The sequence below is a fragment of the Streptopelia decaocto genome, assembly GCF_964273445.1.
Source record: "Streptopelia decaocto genome assembly, chromosome: 20".
Classification (NCBI taxonomy): domain Eukaryota; kingdom Metazoa; phylum Chordata; class Aves; order Columbiformes; family Columbidae; genus Streptopelia; species Streptopelia decaocto.
In genome coordinates, this window is record NC_138675.1 from 3,776,047 (window position 1) to 3,794,171 (window position 18,125).

General features: G+C 48.0%; 1 protein-coding gene across 3 annotated transcripts in view; it reads right to left on the minus strand.

Moving 5' to 3' along the window:
- The window catches only part of DISP3 (dispatched RND transporter family member 3), a 34,071-nt gene extending 22,156 nt beyond the window's left edge, over window positions 1–11,915 (minus strand). For 2 of the 3 annotated variants that reach the window (XM_082069558.1, XM_082069556.1), the window contains exon 1: window positions 11,798–11,915. The gene's annotated coding sequence lies outside the window, so the exon portion shown is untranslated. Of the gene's footprint in view, window positions 1–4,498; window positions 4,620–11,797 lie in introns of those variants that run through there. The other variant, XM_082069557.1, reaches the window with a different exon arrangement.
- Window positions 11,916–18,125: the final 6,210 nt, after the last annotated feature.

The following is an 18,125-nucleotide window of genomic DNA, read 5'->3' on the forward strand; positions in this document are numbered from 1 at the left end:
AGAAAGTCATTGACAAGTTGCGGAGAGGCACTGACAGATGAGGAAGCTAATTACACACGACCTGACTAATTAATGCTGACTTTCAGATTAAAAAATCCTCACTAGCGTTCCATTTCAATTACTCAGTTGTTCCTCCTTACAGTAAAAAGGAAGCCTTGTGCATCGGCAAGCTAGAAAGAAAAAAGGAAAGAAAGCACAAGGCTAGAAGGGGAGGGAAAGACAATTTCTGTAATATGGGAGATTCCTATCGACAAAATAATTAAACTTCATATTCGTTTCTCCCATGGGCAAAGCTTTCAGAGCAGAGCTAGCAGTTTTGTGGTCCTATTTGTATTCCTGAAAACTCCTGGAGTTTCTACCCAAGGCAGCTTTAGGCCCCTTTGTTAGCTATATAAAGTTCCTCTAAGAGAGAGATAAATGGGCTTTGTGCTTGCAAAATCACACTAAGAGCATTCAGCTCCTGCCAAAAGCCACCTCTTGGTAACGATGCGCAGTCGATAGCCGGGACGGACAGTGTCTCCCAGGCCCCGTTATGCTGAAGAACGCTGCACGCAGCTCTGGCCATGTAAAACATCTGCAAGGCATCATTAATGTGTGCCCACTCCAAAACAGGGCTCCACGGTGACACAGACTCAGGACCAGCATTTTGCTCTGCACTTGAATCACTGAGACTAGTCCAGAAGTTATTGTTTCAAACAACAACCCAGAAGGGCTTTCTCAGGTCCCTGCTCGCCCTTTACCAACGCAGCTGTAACGGGGTGGATGGAGTAAGACTTACTTCTGAAAATCTGCCTTAATTCAGCCAATGACCAGAACCTGTGCCTGAGGACACAACCCAGAACCAGCTTCAGTGGGCTACAAGCCCAGAGATGCACATGCTGCTTAAAGGCACTGCTTTAAACTGCTGGCTGGGCTGGCTACACCATTGTTAATGAAGCAGGTCTACTTTTCCAGCTGCACAGCACAATGCAGAAACAAGGCTTTAATCTGTTTTCTGAGCCCTTTGCATTTCCCTTCCCACTTGCTTTAAATCCTTTGGTAAGATGCACAAAATCATTGTCAGACCTCAGGCACTTTGCAGATCAGAATGGCATCAAAATGCTCCAGCAGCACAGTGCTGTTGGAACTACAGCACAACGATGTAAATATGTACTCACTGGGAAAAAAAAACTTCAACAAAATGATTTTTAAAAAATATATTTAAACTCTATTGTCTGCAGTTCCACTTTCCCACAGGAGGCAAGACGATAGGGCTGTATACACTGATCTCCCAGGCTTTCTGAAATCAAGTACATGCACACACACTCATTCCTAACTGAGGTCTCCTCTTTCACTGCTGACTGTCCTACCCTTCTTTCCCCTTCCAGGCACTTTTACACCCTGGCTAAGATAAGAGCAGCTGGAAATGGGAGGAACCGGTCAGACTCTATGACCTTAAAGGTCTTTTCCAACCTAAATGATTCCATGATCTATCAACCTGCTTTCAGAATGGACAAAGGCTGGTTGGAGCCCTCTCAGCCTACGATATCAAGGATCTCCTGCCTGCTATCCCAGGTGTCTGACAAGCACTGATTAGATATAATTGCATGCCAAAAGCAGGGTGAAAGATTAGCTGCAAAGTCAAGCACTCACCAGTCAGGAAATGCCAAATTCAGGGCTGACACAGCATCCTTAATTTGTCCCCCTTCCGTAAATGCTTTGCAGTGCAATTTTTCTTCCAAGCCCAGTGTCCACAGGCAAGGACTCTGGCCTCCACCAGTGCATGCAATGGATGATGCTCCCAAACCCAGCAGCTATTCGCTACCTTGTTCTCTCCTCATTGTTCAGCGTGTGGTCTCACGCCTCATTTCCTGCACGCTGCTCAAGCCTGGCTCAGAGGCAGAATTATTAATTTCCTCATGAGCTCTTCACGCTGCCTGTCACGACAGTCTGAGGGCTGAGCAAACTGACTCTTCTCCCAGCATCTCTGAGAAGGAGGGGGTGGTGCAGTCTGCATCTCACAGATGGACGAGCCCAGGAGATCAGAAGGAAAAAATAGACACTTTTTGGGTGCCTAGTTTAAGACACACAAGACACCTCCTTTTTTTAGGGTGCACACAACAGCACAGATAGGGGCTGTGTGCAACAAACTGCAAACTCCACTTTGTTCTGCGAGCACAATTTGAGCTGTAACATCAAGCGTAACTGTCGTTGTGCAATGTAACCTCTGTGCTGGGAAAGGACACCCAACCTCCGCAATAAGAACGAATTTCACGCCATCTGTGCTAACTAGTGATGGACATACTAGTACCTGGGACATCTCAAAGTGCCAGAGAGCACAATGATCACCAGTGACAGGTTTTTAAATAAAAAAATCCCAAAGGACACAATAAATTGCCCCCAAATGGTTGCTTCAAATGATGGAAACTGGCACTTTTCAAAGGGAAAGGTCACCGGGATCTGTTGGCCTCAAACCATGCACGTTGGGTGCCCTGCCATCCCGGGATTGCTGCAGAGGTAAACCTACACAAGAACCTCGCTAACATTCATGTCATTGCAGACAAAATTTGTTTCCTGATAAAATAATTTGCTCCCAGTTATTGTAGCTAATGATTGCAGGTGTTAGAAGACAGCTTCTGGGTTATAATCTCACAACACACGCCTTGCAGCCTTGTACCATGTTTACCACTTGAGTTACTCGCGTGTGTTAATGATAAGGCCCCGCTGTCACTCAGGCATGTGGCACTTACAGGTTTCTGCTCACAGATGCCAAGCAAGCAGCAGCTCTGATATGCTTCAGAAATAACTTACCTAACCACTACAAAAATGACTTAGATTTTGTCTGAGCTCCAGCTGCTTGCTGTTGCCAAGTAAAGGGTTGGCTTCTGGATCAGCTGTGTGCCTTTGGGTGCTGTGACACGGACCCCAGAAGCACCCTGGGTCCCATCTACCAGGGGCCCGACATAACAACCTTGTTAAAGGTGTGTGGATTCCCACATTCCAGCGTCTACCCCCAAGCACCTATGTTCATAGCAAAGCTGTTACAGATCATTAAATACAGATGTCTGCCACAAACCAGGGCCTTGTATTATTATCCCAAGAAGCATCACTCACCCCAGGAAGGAATCTCAGACCACAGAGAAGATTCACCAATTCCCAAGCCCCTGGAATAAACTGCCATCCCCAAAGCTTGTGTTCTGCTCTGTTACAGATAAACTCAGGCTTCCCACACCATTGTCACCCTGAAAAGGAAAGCCAAGTCCTGCTGTCAGCCTCTGCCAGTCAGTTATTATCCCATCCCATGCTGAGGCTGCTCAGTTTACATCACCATGGGCACCGACCCCAGCTCTGACCCTGCTCCCCACACCTGCTCCGTGCTGCAGGAGGCAGTTTGAAGACAAGGGCTGGCTGTGCTCTCTCCTCCATCCGCAGCTGCCCAGCAATAGCTGCTTGTGTGCAGATTGTTCTGGGACTAATCCAAACACCCTCTCCGAAAGGTGAGTCTCCCCATACGGCTCCCAGCAGCCTGTGAAGTGGGATCCGAGCAGGTATGTGTTTCTTACCTCCCACACTCCTCTCTCTCCCTGAAACTCATGCAGCAAGCTGCTCTCCTCCCATGAAAACCTGGTGCTTCTGGAATTAAATTAATTAGCACCAGCATCAGTGGGACACCTGGAAGCAGAGGTCTGAAACCCAGAGGCTGGAGAGTCCCTAGAGCCACAGCTGACTGCTCCAGAGTGGGACCCGGGTGAACAGAAGGGTTTTCAGAACAGAAGGAAAACTTCCTGAGGGGAAGGGAAGGATGTGGAGACAAGATGCCTCAGTGCCTGAACAGCACGTCAGCAGATCCCCTGCCAGTACAAGGACTTAAAGCTCACTGCCAGCTGCACCAACCATGCAGAAACTCACATTAAATGTTACCACAGCTCAATAAGCAGAGTCCTGCAGACTGTTAGCAGAGGAGGCGGTAGGGTCTCAGAATAAGCAAACAGGCTTTAATGACACATTAATCTCAGGGAGAGTCCAGGATGCTTTCTAATACAGACGAGAGCCACTAAGAACCGATTCCTGGTTAGTCCCTGTGCAAGGGAGGGAATAAAATGCAAATGCTACCAGGATCTGCAACATAACTGAGTATATGGGAATGTAGGCAGGAAGTATATGTGCAGGAATGAATTTGGCTGCATGTGTGTGAAGATTTGGATGCAGAAGGAATGCTCTGCCCCACAACGCATCAGAAATACAAGATAAATACAAGAAACAGCAAGAGGTCTGTAAAGGAAATGTCATCACAGTCTTAACTTAATCTGCCTCTGCTACTTACAGTACAGCTCTCTGTTACTGGAATCTAAATAAGGTCAAATGCTTTCCTGTACCACTTACACAGAAACCTGTGCTATGGAACCTGCAGTCAGTGTGAGCTAACTTGTACCAAGGAATCGGTTTCATGCAGCAGATTTAAAGGAATGAAGCTTCTTTTCTTCAGCTTAAGCAATGCCACAGTGGATGAAACACTTACCTGCTGATTTATCTTGTTTCCGGTTGTTACAGGCTGGTGTTTTATAGCTCCCTATGATGCTGCAGCAGTTCTGCCATGCTCTGTGCACAAGTATTGACATCAGTGATGAAAACGAAAGGGACCATAGAACACCAAAGCCCACAGCTCAGTCGCTACCTGTCTCAAAGAGCCCATGTGCAGTGACAGAGCTGAGATGTAAGAGTTCGGACTGGGAGAAAGAGAAGGACTGGCTTTGAAAGCAAACTTGAGTTTGGATGCAGAAAAACATGGCTCGGGGCACACACATTGGATTCTGAGACACTCCATTTAAAAGCATGTCTATAGATTCGACACTCGGGCGAGCCCAAGGCACTGAAGAGCCACAGCTTGCAAAGCCTGGCTCTGGAGTCTGGAAATCGCAACTGTTGGCAGGAAGCACCAGAAGAAGCAGCTTTCTGCATCGTTCAAGAACCAGCCCGAGCTTTCCAGCAAAATAGATTTAGTTTTCAAAACAAGCTGTTGTCTCTATTGTCCAGACTCATGGCTCTCAGTTTAAATGGAGCCCGCTGTTTTATTGAGTCACTTTCATGCTCTTGTGGGCCTGTCCACCTTTCCATTTCAACTCAGCCATAAAAATTGGCTTGGAGATTAAACTTGGCGCATGAGTTGTTAGCTGGAGAGCAATGGGAGGGTGTGCGAGGGGGGAGGTGGAGGGAAAGAAGGAGCAGAGGAAATGTGAAGACGGAGGATTTGGCCAGGTTTGATTTACAAGCAGGAGCCAGGGTTGCTGCGGGTTTTTCTCAGACTCATTTAAAATGCCCCGTTGGGCTCTAGTTTAAATCCAAGTTTGCAGCCTCATCTTCTTCAGGAATTCATTTGCCTTGTTAAAAGGAAGAACAAAAAGACAAATTATTTGATTCTTAGAATCAAGTGTGCTGCATGTTCAGCAGTACCCCAAGCAAGAGAAAGGATTAGGTGTTGGTTTGGGTTTTTTTCCCCAAATTGTCTCCACAGACCTTAATACGGCGCTCAAAAGCAATTCATTCTCAGCTCCTGGGTGTAAAACAAAGCCAAGAAACAAGTCAACAGATAGCACATCCCCCTAGGAGCAAAGAGCACTTTGCATTTGTGCATCATCTCAGCTTCTATCAGAGACTCCATAAACCTGTTACGAACGCCTATCAGATCCAATTCCCTTATTCCTCTTGGGAAGTAGGTCAGATTACACACAAGTTTACAAGTGAATTAAGCAAGGCTCCACAGCCTAACTCCAACTCTGCTGGAATTCAGCCATGACTTTTGCTAACTTTAACAGAAGTTAAGTACAGACCAAGAAAGTTACAACTAGTATTAAGTGGACCCTGGTTTTAATTGCCACTGGGGAGCAGCAACAGTACCTACAATCCCATTAACAGTGACACAAACTGGATTCCCCAAAACTGAGGCATCTTTGCCTTCCAGATCTGCTCAAAAATCACAAGATTTGTGGCAGAATGACAACAGGACACAACTCTTCCCAACTCTGCTTCGATTACCAGATGCCCCAGCTCCTCCCATGCTCAATATCATAAAGAGTAACACCTAACAGAGACCTGTGATGCTAATACACACATTTCCTTCTCTGCTACTGGTTTTCCAACACACAGATCCTTTAAGAACATAGGAATGCAGGGGGAAACAGGGCTCCTATGATACATTTCTGTAGACAGACTGTGAAAGAAAATGTACTGAGCCAAATGATTCTGGAAATCAAAGTGCCAGTTTGATGCAGGGCATTATTATTATTTATTAAATATATATCACCACATGTGGATGATGTGGTTGGACTACATGACCTTTTAAGGTCCCTTCCAACCCGAACTATTCTATGATTCTAACATCAGACAGCCAAGCGAGCTCAGAGTAAAACCAGAGACCTCCTAGAACCTACTCTGTGTTCAAGTCAAAGAAATTTCTGCTATGCAAAAGCAACATGGGAAGAAAATCTGTGGCAGCACCAGACAGGATGCCCTGGAGCCCATAGAAGCTCGTCCATGTAGTCATCTTAGCAGGTAGATCCTGAGCTCTCACTCCACTAACAAATCCAAAGTGACTGCACTGACGTGCTGCATTTACAGAGTGGGATCGCAGCTGCAGAACCAGCCCCAGGACCAACAGCATCCGCACCTGAAGTCCAGGCAGAAAATAAATGATTATCACCTCTGACTCTCCCCATAAAGCAGCAGAGAGTCAAGACCAGCAGCAGTTTAAGAATCAGACGACTGCCAGTATGCCTTTCACCCCCTGCAAACACATTGGCCTCTCCCCCTTCTCCACTATTTATGTGACATGAACTGCCTTCTATTCAGGAGGAGTCGTTCTCTATTAACAGAGCTTGGCAAAGATCAGGAATTAACTGTGCCAGCTTTCAAGCCTGCTGCCTTAAGGCAGATGGCAGGGAAAGTATCCCAGCCTTGTTCCCCAAACCTCTTCTCCCAGCAAGCAGAGAACTAAAAAACAGGAAAAAAGGGTCAGGCATCTGTGGAGCCCTAATTCCAGTGCAGGAGACAGCCCGTCCCTGCGGTGCCCTGCTCTGCAATGGGCACACTTGCCTCCCCACCGAGGAGCAGCGCCCGACGCACCACCAGGATCCACTGCTGAGAGCAAGGGCACGGGTTTCACTGGAACATGAAAGAGGAGATGCTCCGCTCCTCCAAGTCAGTGATGTTGCCATCATAAAAAAATCAGCACTGCTTATGATGAGTGCTGAACTGTGCCTTTATGGGAAAGCAAATCCCTCTGGAGCAGCTACAAGGACAGGATTCCCACAGCATAAAACATGAGCTGCGGTTGCAGAGCATCCTCTGCTTCCCATCAGGAGACGGCTGCTCTGCCATCCCCACCGCAGTGGGTGTCCCAGGAGCAGTTCCAGTGCTGGGGGGTTCGTCGTTACACTCAGTCACCCGCAGCAACAAACACAAGTGGCCTCCTGAGCTGCGCAGGGCTGAGCGCCCAGTTCTGCTGAAATCCATGTGACAGGCAAGCGCCTTGTTCTTGCAAAAGGACGGCATCAACCGCAGCTCCACGCAGCAAATATTAAACCTTTGAAATTTGAAAACCTTTGTTTTGCCAATTTTTTGTGTGTCTGTATTTTCTCCCATTAATGGTGCAGCACTCCAGTTATTAATATCTTCTGGTTTTCAATACTGTAAAAGCATTACTCAGTAGCAGCGTTCAGACCTCAGAAAACTTCTCTCACATGCCACAGAGGTCAGTTAATGACAGTATGACAGGCAAGAGGGTCACAGATAATATTCTACTAGGTGTTAGTTCAGACAGTTGTTGGAGCTCACGCCTGAAGCATCAATGAGATAACTTACAAACTCCCAGTTAAACCCATGCTGAAACATATTCTGGACTGGGGTCAATGGAGAGTCTCTTGCTGACTTCACCTTGAGTTGGATCAAGCATTTAACTCTTACATTGTCTCCTCCATAACTCTGAATTATTCATTAAGGGCCAGACACTGCAATCCATACTCACACTGCGCTTAATTTGTCCTTTAAATTGACTTGCATTAGCCTGAGTCACAGGCACCACAGCACCTTACTCTTTAAACAGTCTCACTGAATGCAGCAGAGCTATTCATGAAATAAGGACTCTCCTGCAAGAGGAAAGGAGGCAGGATCCAGCCCTTGGAAAAGACACCAGTAAGGCTACAGCTCAGAGAAAATTCACCCTGGTAAAGCTGCATCAAGATGAATGAACTCAAGTAAATCTGTGTGAAATCAATCATTTAAAGAGACAGCCTGTTCTGCGGTATCACAGGGGAGATATAAGGGAGTGCTAGAAACTAATATTTCATTGTTCAACTTCATCACGACATCTGGAAACACATTCTCCTGCCCCTGGCCACACATTCACAGAGCCAAACGGCAGCTTGCACACACACCTCCTGAGGGCTGTTTTATCTATAGAGAGAGAAATAGGGAAGTGTGTGGAAAAGAAGAAGGCAGAGATCATGTTCCACTCCTCTTGCCTGGCACAAAAGGAACAACAATGATTTTAAAATAATAATAGAAAAATCAGCAGGACTGCTTGTCATCATGGAGGTAACAACACACTTACCAGCAACTCCTTCCTCTGCCAACCTTGCCATTCCAGTGACCAGGTCTCCCAGCCCACTTCACTGGCTCTGATCCTGAAATCTCCCGAGGCAACTTCAACAACAGATAAACCCGCATCACAGGAGAGGCAATTACAAAGTACCTGTCACCACTGAGCCCAAATCTACAGCCAGACACTTTTAAACAAATAGATAAAAAAGTAAACCAATCCGGTAAGTGAAAGGATAAATCTCATACACTACATTGAAAAATACAACAGGGTTTGATTTTTAGAATGAATTAATCTGTTCAGTTCTCATGTCAGTGCTTGATAAGATTAGAGGATTAAACCAAATGTATGCTAAATGCTTCGTGCTAAAGAGAGTCTTGCCAGGATTTACTGCATGTTCGCATGCAGAGACCACGGCATCACCCAGAGACCCTGGGAATCAGTAGGACCTGTTTAAACTTCAGAAATAAAAATCGCAGCTTATCCAGCTTTTCCTTGTGCTGTCAGTATATGAACCTTTATCCTTCTCCAGTTTCAGGCAAGCTTCTTTATTAAGTACTTGTACCCAACAGGCAAGTCTTGGTATAAGCAGCACTTATCTCAGAGCACTGGCATCACAAGAGGATTTCGGATGTGCTGTGGTTTTTTGGATGCAAAATGTTAACACCGTATTTATACCCTCCCCAGGGTCATGCTGAAATGCACACATCCTATCACTCCCAAGCTATATAGTTACATACACATACACCACAGCTACCCCCTGAAACTCCTGCACAACACAGCTTGTTAAAAACACTTGTCCTTGACAGTTCAGAAATGACAGAGACAAATGTGGCCAAAGTTCTCCTGTAACTTACACACTGTTTCTATTGGCCTGGCAAAGGCATTTGTGATGTTTAATTGATTAATGTTGAATAAGTACAAAATCTTGAGGGGCGTGGCCAAGGACATAGTTGGTACTGAGATAATTTTTAGCATCTAGCAAAGGCATTCTCCCCAAATACCTGAACACTGAGATTTCACCAGTGTGAAATGCCTCATTCCTGTGCCACCCTGACTCCCTGTAAGTGCCTTTCTCCACACAGCATGCACAAGTACAGCTAAGAACACCAGAATATAGCCAGCGAGGTAAATCTAGAGAGTATCGGTGATTTCAGGTAGAGTTTTTATTGGCCCTGTACATTGCAGAAACTGAATCACAATCTTCACCGCAGTGGGTGATTGGGAAGATGCTGATGCTACTTCTCACATATTACACTGTCACATATTGCTCTGGGCCATTTGTTTCTTAGCTTTTCCCCATGTATGTCTTGGTGAAACAGTCACAAATGCTGATAGCAGTTTCCCCTTGAATAATTTTTCTATTAGACATACATTCTCCCTCTGTAGTAGAGTATTTTCCTCATGGGAATACAGCAGGTGTTCACAGGGGCAGCAGGAAGAAAGGAGGAATGGATCTTTTATCATATTAAGCATTTCCATTCAATCCCTGTTGTCTCTTTCACTAGCTCAGGTCTGTTTTATCCAAGCTTAGGGAATCAAACGACAAGGCTCCAAAGGGATGAGGAGCCTGGCTTGATGAGTCTAACCTCTGAAGATGCACCCAGGGTGATACAAGAAGTGTAGCTATTGAAACACCTCCCTTCAATACAGTTATTGTGTTGCTAGGTTTCCATCTAGACACACAGCCTAAAAGAGCAATCAAGGGAAGCTGATGCTGTGGATAATATCTTTACCAACACCTCACAAGGTTGTTGGGGAAGAAGAGGGGAAAAATATTGTCCCTGGGCAAAGTCTTACTGGTGAGAATAGAAAGCTAGTTTCAAAAGCTCACCCACATTTTCATGTGAAAACTGCTTTTAAAAAAATCGAGCTTTAAGGGTGGCACAGATTTTACGTGTATCAGCACATGGCTTTGTGAGCAAAAAGTCTGCGCGTTTATTCTGTCATTTGAATTGTAAAAGTACTTCTCTTCCAATACACAAGTCTTCATCCCACTTAACTTGAGCCATGCCTTGCAGCCGCAGAACAGGGTATGCATCAGCCTGCTTTTAAAGGAACTTATTTACTTGCATACTGCATTAAACCCTAACAGTCTCAGCACAGCTGTCAAAATACTATCCTAATAATTGCATAAGCTCTGGTTGCTAACCAGGACTCTGCTGTGCCTGCGCACAAAGTGCAAGCGACACAGGATGCAGCAGCAAGGCAAATGCAAGGTCCTATACATGCCCGAGGAACCTACCACTTCCACCTTACTCCATCTGTCCCAGAGCTTTTCAGTTACACTCAGCTCCCACCCTTCTCAAGGGCTTTCAAATACCTGGGCAGTGGCAACCAGCCCCACTCTTTTGGTTTGGTTGTCACATCACCAAAGAGGAAAGAACATTAAAGAGTTCATTTTCTCCGGGACACAGCCTGTTTTGCTGGCACATCCCTGGAGACCACCTCGAACATTAAGGGCCCAGGACTGGGCTGCAATTAGGACTGTTGCTAAGCAATGTAATACCCTCACTAAGTTACCTGGGTTTTTTAGGCAGGAAAAGGCATTTTCTACACAAGCCAGTATAAACCAGGATGGTTAATATACCAGATACTTGATTCTCTTTACATCTTCCAGACAAGCATCTGATATCAGCTGTTTTCAGAGATGAGGATCCTGCCTGGCTGGACCTGCTGTCATCCCTGAGCATGGAGAAGGCCTCCACTGGCTCTCCTCTTCCTCAGGGAGGAAGGCCAACCCTCCGTGAAGCCGGGGACACAAAGCTGCTCAGTTTTGGTGCTCAACTTTTCCCTCAGGAGAACAGCCCTGCTGCAGGCACAGCTCAATCAGCTTATTATAGCGGCAGCCTCCCCGGGAAACGATCTCCTCCGTGCATATTCATGAACTCTCCAGAGCTTCCAGGGAGAGTTGGCTAAACACACAACTGAGGGATCTATCTGTTGGATTCGCAGCAAAAAAAAAAAAAACAAAAGGGGGAGAGCTGGGAGAATGGAAAAGGTGGAGGGCTTTAAAAAAAAAAAAAAGTAAACTGAGAAGCGGGGAGAAAGGGGGCGATTTCGAGCTGTGCTCTGCTCTACCCGCTGCCTGGCACAGCAGGACCCAGGAACCCGACCTACCCTCCCAGGGCACATTCCAGGCAGAGCCGAGCGCCCGGGGGCCGGGCCCCCGGGACATGGCTGTGCCCTGCAGCCCCACACCCGCTCCCGGAGCGCAGCACTCACCTCCGCTCGGCCGGGTGGCAGCAGCCGTGAGCTCGCAGCGATGCCGGGGCAGAGCCGGGTACCGCGGTTCTGATACTCGCCCTGCAGCGCCGCGTTCCCCCGCCCAGCACCGGCCGGTCCCCCTCCCCGCAGCCCGGTGCCAGCCCGCCGAGCCGCCGCCTCCGCCTTTTAATGCCGCTCACCCGTGCTCGGCGGCCGACTACTAGCTCGGCCCGCCGGCCCCCGGGGACGGACGGACGGGTGGGTGGGTGGGTGGGTGGGTGAGTGAGTGAGCAGCCGCCGGCTCCGCCGCTGCGCCGGTGCGGAGCTCCGCACCCGGGCGCGGCCGCTGCCCGCTGCCGCCGGGCTGCGGGCGGCGCTGCGGCCGCGCTATAAACCCTGCCCCGTGCGCGGCCCCCGCCCGCGCCGGCCCCCGGTGCGGCGGCGCTGGGAAGGGGGCCCGGCCCCGGGCAAGGGGGCGCTGCTTCTACCGGGCGTACGGGAGCAGCAACGAGGCGTTTGGGAAGGGTCCGCGGTGCCTGTCCTTCCCCTGTGCCGGAGAGGGCAGGTAACGGGAGCTCAGGGTGCACTTGGACCCCAACTAGACTGCCCTGTGCAACGAGCTCCCAGGTAGGGGCGGGTGGGAATCCGGCCCTCCCAGGGCAGGGGCCACGGCCACCCCGGGACCAAGCGGATCTTGGAGCAGAAACTGCCAGAAACTTTTGCAGCAACCGGCCGGTGCTGCAGGTCCACCGCGGCTTAAGAGCCAGGGCTCTGGGAAGGACTCATCTGGTTTCCTTGCTGGTACTCTCACCGCTAGATAAATGCTCCTTATAGAAGATACCTACATGCATTCAGTGGTAGAGCTATGCACCAACTATCCCTCAATTAAGTAGGAGTCATTAAATGGGAGTTGGCAAGGCTGTTTACTACGGTGGTAGAGAAAATATTCTTTATTTTCACGCTGGGTTCTTATGTAGCTAGGCATTCTGCACAGTCGGTCACCTAACCTGACCACGGACCCTTGCCTTGGCTTTTGGGAGTGGGAGTCCTGTTTATGATAAAGACACCCCTGAGCACAGGGGCTTTGCCTAGTGTTGACAGGAGGTCTCCAATGACTGCTGGTCACAGCAGTCTTGCATTTATTTATTGTGTGCTCTTCTGTGACTCACTCTGCTTTTGGAGGCAGGGAGAAAACATTTCCCCCATCCTTGGCCTGTTTACTGGGGTGACCTGTTGCTACAATATGGACTGCTGCATGAGCGGGATTATGTCAGTAAATTGCTGAACAACTACCTGATGAGAATGGCTGTTAATCAGGCTGCATTTTAGAGGTGACCTAAGCATGTTTTTCTCAATATTCTTGTTTATTTTTGTGTTGGTGCTGCCTAGGAAAAATATCCCCCACCCCAGTTTTTAGATAGATTTGTCAAGTCAATAACAAGTAGAGAGCAGCACAGTAAAACAGGCCCATCACCCGAGTGTGTCTCCAAGCAGGCAGTTGTGTCAGAGGCATTGCGTTCTGTCTGATGCATCACCCAAAGTGAACAGGAAGCCGGGCAGACAAAGCCAGACCATCACCTTCCTTGTGGGGCTCCAAGGAATGCAAATTTAATGAGGCTGCTGAAGTAAAATTGCATTCCACCAGCTTTGTGCGTTTCTGCCAGTGATGGAGGTTTCTGCAGAGAAGGTGATGGTGAGGGGTCAGCAATTTTGTTGAAAACTGCAAGTGTACAGTAAAGAGAAAAATGGCATTTTCTAACTTTGCCAGTGATGCAAGCGGAGCCCACACTGATGTGAAGGACAGCGCTCAATCCATCACACAGCAGAGCCCGGCGAACTGCAGGGAGTGATCAGTCAGTGCTGCGTACGAGCACTCAGACAATATCGCGGTTCTCGGCAGCGTTTCCAACAGCTCACAGACAGGCACACACGTGTGAGTCCATGATCAGCCCCCAGCTCCCCTCTGTGTACGTGCGTGCCGTGCACTGAGTCCTGCGATGCACACACGGGCAAACAGACGCAAAATGATGCTGATGCACCTGCTCACGGATGAACCGTGAAGTACACGCAGAAGTACATCAACTTGACAGCTTTAGATTTTAAAACTTGTGCATGTTTTTCTGACAGCATTAACACACATGGCACCTTCCTTTGCCACACACACTCCCCAGAGCTACGCTAGCCCTTAGCTGAACTAGAAGTTTCTCTTGCTGTGTTAGCACCTACAGTATATCCATGAAGAATGTGCCTTTCCCTGTCAATACAGAGACACTCAGATTGCCACATTTGTCTGTTAAATATCACCTCATGAATGCGCAGGGGTCTGCACAGCACTCAAAAAGCCTCGTAATGGGATGGTCACCTGGATGAGAAGGGGTGACTGGGCGGCTGATGGTCCTGCTCTGTGGCAGCTTCTGTGATTTCAGTCTCTTTTCATTCTGTGTTGGAAGGAAATAAAACAGTTCAAATGTTTGGGGATGGATGGGGCAGGATGGTGCACAGTGGAAATCTTCATACCTGGCTTAACCTTTCCTTCTGTGCCCCTCTGTGCTCAGAGAGCATCAGCCTCTGACTGCTGTCATTGCCTTCCCTCAGGCCCCACAGAAGTGTTCAACAACACAGCATGTGTGTTGCCAAAATGAATAAATAGTTGATTACTAGTTTGAACCAGCAACACTGAACAAGTTCTACTCAGGTGCAGGTTAGAACTGTCTACATGAGCAGCAATATCCATGCACCTAAACACAAACTACGTCAAGCTGTACCTGCATCACTTGCATGTACCTATACAGAAAGGTTTTAGCGCTTTACTGCAGACTAACGTTATTTGTGGGTTTTATTAACCCCACACGTACACAGACAAACAGCACACAGCCTGATGTGCTGCACACTGCTGTTGTCCTCATTAACCACACAGGTACACAAACACACGCGTGACACCAAGAGACATTAGCACAGTACTGCAGTCTTCATTAGTGAGCTGCCTATTCACAAATGCCTGGCCACACACACAGAGGCACAGTCACAAACAGGCAGCAAAAGGGTTGCTGCTGCACCTGAAGCCATTCCGGGCTAAAAGATGCCTTTTGGAGGTGGGAAGCTGAAGGAAAACATCTTCCCCTTTATTCAAGCTCTCTAACCTTCTCACAGTCTCAGCACGGCTACCTCCCATGCCAAAATCGGGTACCATCGGCCATTCCGCTTGCTTATATTTATGGCCCCTCTTTGAAATTCTGACTGCTCATCTATGCAGAATAAAACTACCCAAGCAATCTTTCCTGTTCAGGTGCTCATTACTAAAGCGTTAAATAATTCCAGGCAGGCTCTCTTAAGACTTGTAAATTTTAGCTGGGGGACATTCAGCTTCCACAAGGTCTATTACTGCCTGATTGCCTGCAAGGCTTTCAAGTTTGTACCAGGCAGCAAGCCGTACAGCGGAGGGGCTGGGTAACCACTGAGCACTGAACTTCTATTAAGCACCATCGCCGGCTTGGGAGCCAGGCTCGGGAAGGCGAAATGCGTACATGTGAGCATGTACGCATGAGTGCAGGCAGAGTCTGCCAGCGTGTCCCTGGAGAACACAGGAGGCTGCTGGAGTTTGTGTAAATGAGTGTGTGCTTGGCTGTGAGAAGCGTCTGGATGCAAGGGTGACACTGCGTGAGTGAGCACAAGATTGTGGGTGCATGAAAAAGGAGTGAACATGATCTCAGCCACACAAATGTCACTGCAGAGTAACTGCTTGGGAGTCGCTGGGCTTTATGGTGACACAGCTGAGAACAGAAGCAGGCTCTGTGAGTTCAGACCCTTCCTATTTGAGCAGCTTTCTCCAATGTTTGCTGTGAGCCAGGGCTCAAAGCAAGGCTGTTGGAATACACCAGTAAGCTTAATCATGTGGAGAGAAAATAATGGAGAAACCCTGAAGAAAGGGCAATCCCTAAAGGATACTGAGCTGCAGATAAAGCTTATTTTCATGAGAATGGGGAGTGTGGACAAAATGCTCTGTTTAGAAACATCCCTCTCAGCCTTTTTGAAGTTGTGCTTTTTGTTTCCTACTGTCTTCCTGTCAGAGAACTCAGACCTTTCCTCCTTGTCTTTCCTAAGCCAGACATCCTGCTTGACAGCACATCAAGGAAAGGGGTATTTCCTATCTGCCCACAAAACTAACAAAGCCACATCGCAAGCTATTTCTATGTGGTGTGTATTTCTAAACCTCAGCCCTGACCTGATCAAGCAAAACAGCTTCCAGCTACCACTGACTCAGGCCTGAGTTCAAACCACCAGCTTATTATTTCTTACGCAGGCACCACTAGCACTTAAAAATTATGTTAAACATTTCCCAGATGCAGAAACAATCCCGTCCCCAAAGAGCGTGGAGGTGAAGGCACGCAGCCAGCCAGCCCCTTCTTTTATTGGATTACATTTCTCATATATTTCACGAGAGCCAGATGGCACCATTTGAACAGCAGTGAGGCTGGAAGCTGCTGGCCACCTCCGCGAAGGGATGCGTGACCCTGGAGCCCCATCTGCGGGCAGCTGCCTCTGCCCTGGCACAGGGGCACGGAGCAGCATGGGACGGGTAGGAAGCTTTTTTGTATTCAACCAACAGCATAAATTTGCATGTGGAAGCCTAAATTGCCACTGCTGACAGGTACAATCCTACACTTCTGAGGGCAGGAAACTCTGCAGTCCTGAAGCTCTCTGGGAAAGGGAGCTGTATCTGCAGATTGCATGAAAAAAAGAAACAGATGAAAAAGAGAGAGCATATTCTAAACCCCTGCTGTGTGTGGGGCCTTTTCCTTGCAATTAAGTGAAGCTAATGGTTTTATGGAAGTTGTTTGTTCAAAAGGCCTCAGTGTGCTGTTTAATGGAGTTTCACCAGCGTTCCCCAAAGGCTTCCAGCCGGCATTAGTATCCCACAGCTCACATCCTACCCAAACAAGCCTGCTCGCCCCGGTGGCTCTGCCTGCTCTGGGTGCAGCACAGGAGCACCAGGGCTGCCATGCCTCCTGTGCTGCCTTTGCACCCCAGGCATGAAGCCCCAGGGTGTCATGAATATTCATGACATAAACATTAGCAATAAGCATGGTGCAATTTGGACAAAAATATATTTCAGGCAAAAGAACTGGGAGAGAACAACGGAGAGAATCTTTACTCCTGAGCTCCAGTAACTATGGAATAGCATTTTTCTGAGCGGTAACTGGTGGTTTTAAAATGCAAATCAGTCCGGGGTTTTTGAGAGACATTGGAAAGAAAAAAAAAAAGGACTCATGTAGCAAAGCTTTGTAGCTTTATTGTATTGTAATGAATGTGGGATTTGCAGAGCTGCTTGGTGCCAGTGAATGCACAGTGGATGCAGGCCAGGGACCCGAGGAGCCCTGAGGCTTGTCCCCAGCCACCTTTGCCACTGCCTCACTATGTGACCTTGAACAGGACATCCTTTCCTCTATTGCAGTGTTCTCCTGGTGAGGTTATACATTACAGGCCACTCTGAGGTGGACGTCAGCAGAACAAATGCAGCAGCTGCCTCCCTGCAGGGACCGATGAACTGGGATGGTTGCCCTGTTCTCAATGGTCTTCCTCTAGCAGAGGCTGCTCAACCTTTCCTATTCCTATTCCTATTCCTATTCCTATTCCTATTCCTATTCCTATTCCTATTCCTATTCCTATTCCTATTCCTATTCCTATTCCTATTCCTATTCCATAGTCATCTTTGGCCCGGTGTCTCCCTTGTGTTTTTTCATAGAGCTGGTCCCCTCCTTGAGCCTCAGAGTCTGTAGAAACTTTTCTGCAATTGTTCAACTCTTCTTTTCCATGTCCACCTGTGGAGCATCTAATTCTATTTTACCTGCCATCTAGTTAAAGAGCTGTCCCTAAATAGATTCTACCACACAGATCATAGTAGGAGTTAGTTGAACATAGAAGGTGGAACATAATAAGTGAGCTTTTACTATAGATAGATTTTCTTCAAATTATTAATGATATAAATAATAACCACCTATAAAGGGTGGATGGTCTGAGGCCATCGCAGCCCAGAGGACCCCTCTATTCCTGGACCCCCAGCATCCACTCTGGGATCTTGAATAAGTCACTCTGGTTCTCTCTGCCTTGGCTTTCCTCCAGCCTTCCGCTGCATCTGCCCACCCTGCTGGCGCAAAGGCTTTGGGGTGCTGTTTATTTGTCCTTTTCGTCTGCTTCCACCTCACTCAGCCCGCAGTGTTAGTGAACTCAGAAGGGTAAACTGGTGGTTTCTAATCTGGCCCCTTCAAAGCTGCCCTCTCCACCTGCACGTCCCTCCTCCCTCCGCATCCAGCCGCGCTCCCTCCCCTGTGCAGCACTGAAGGAAGGC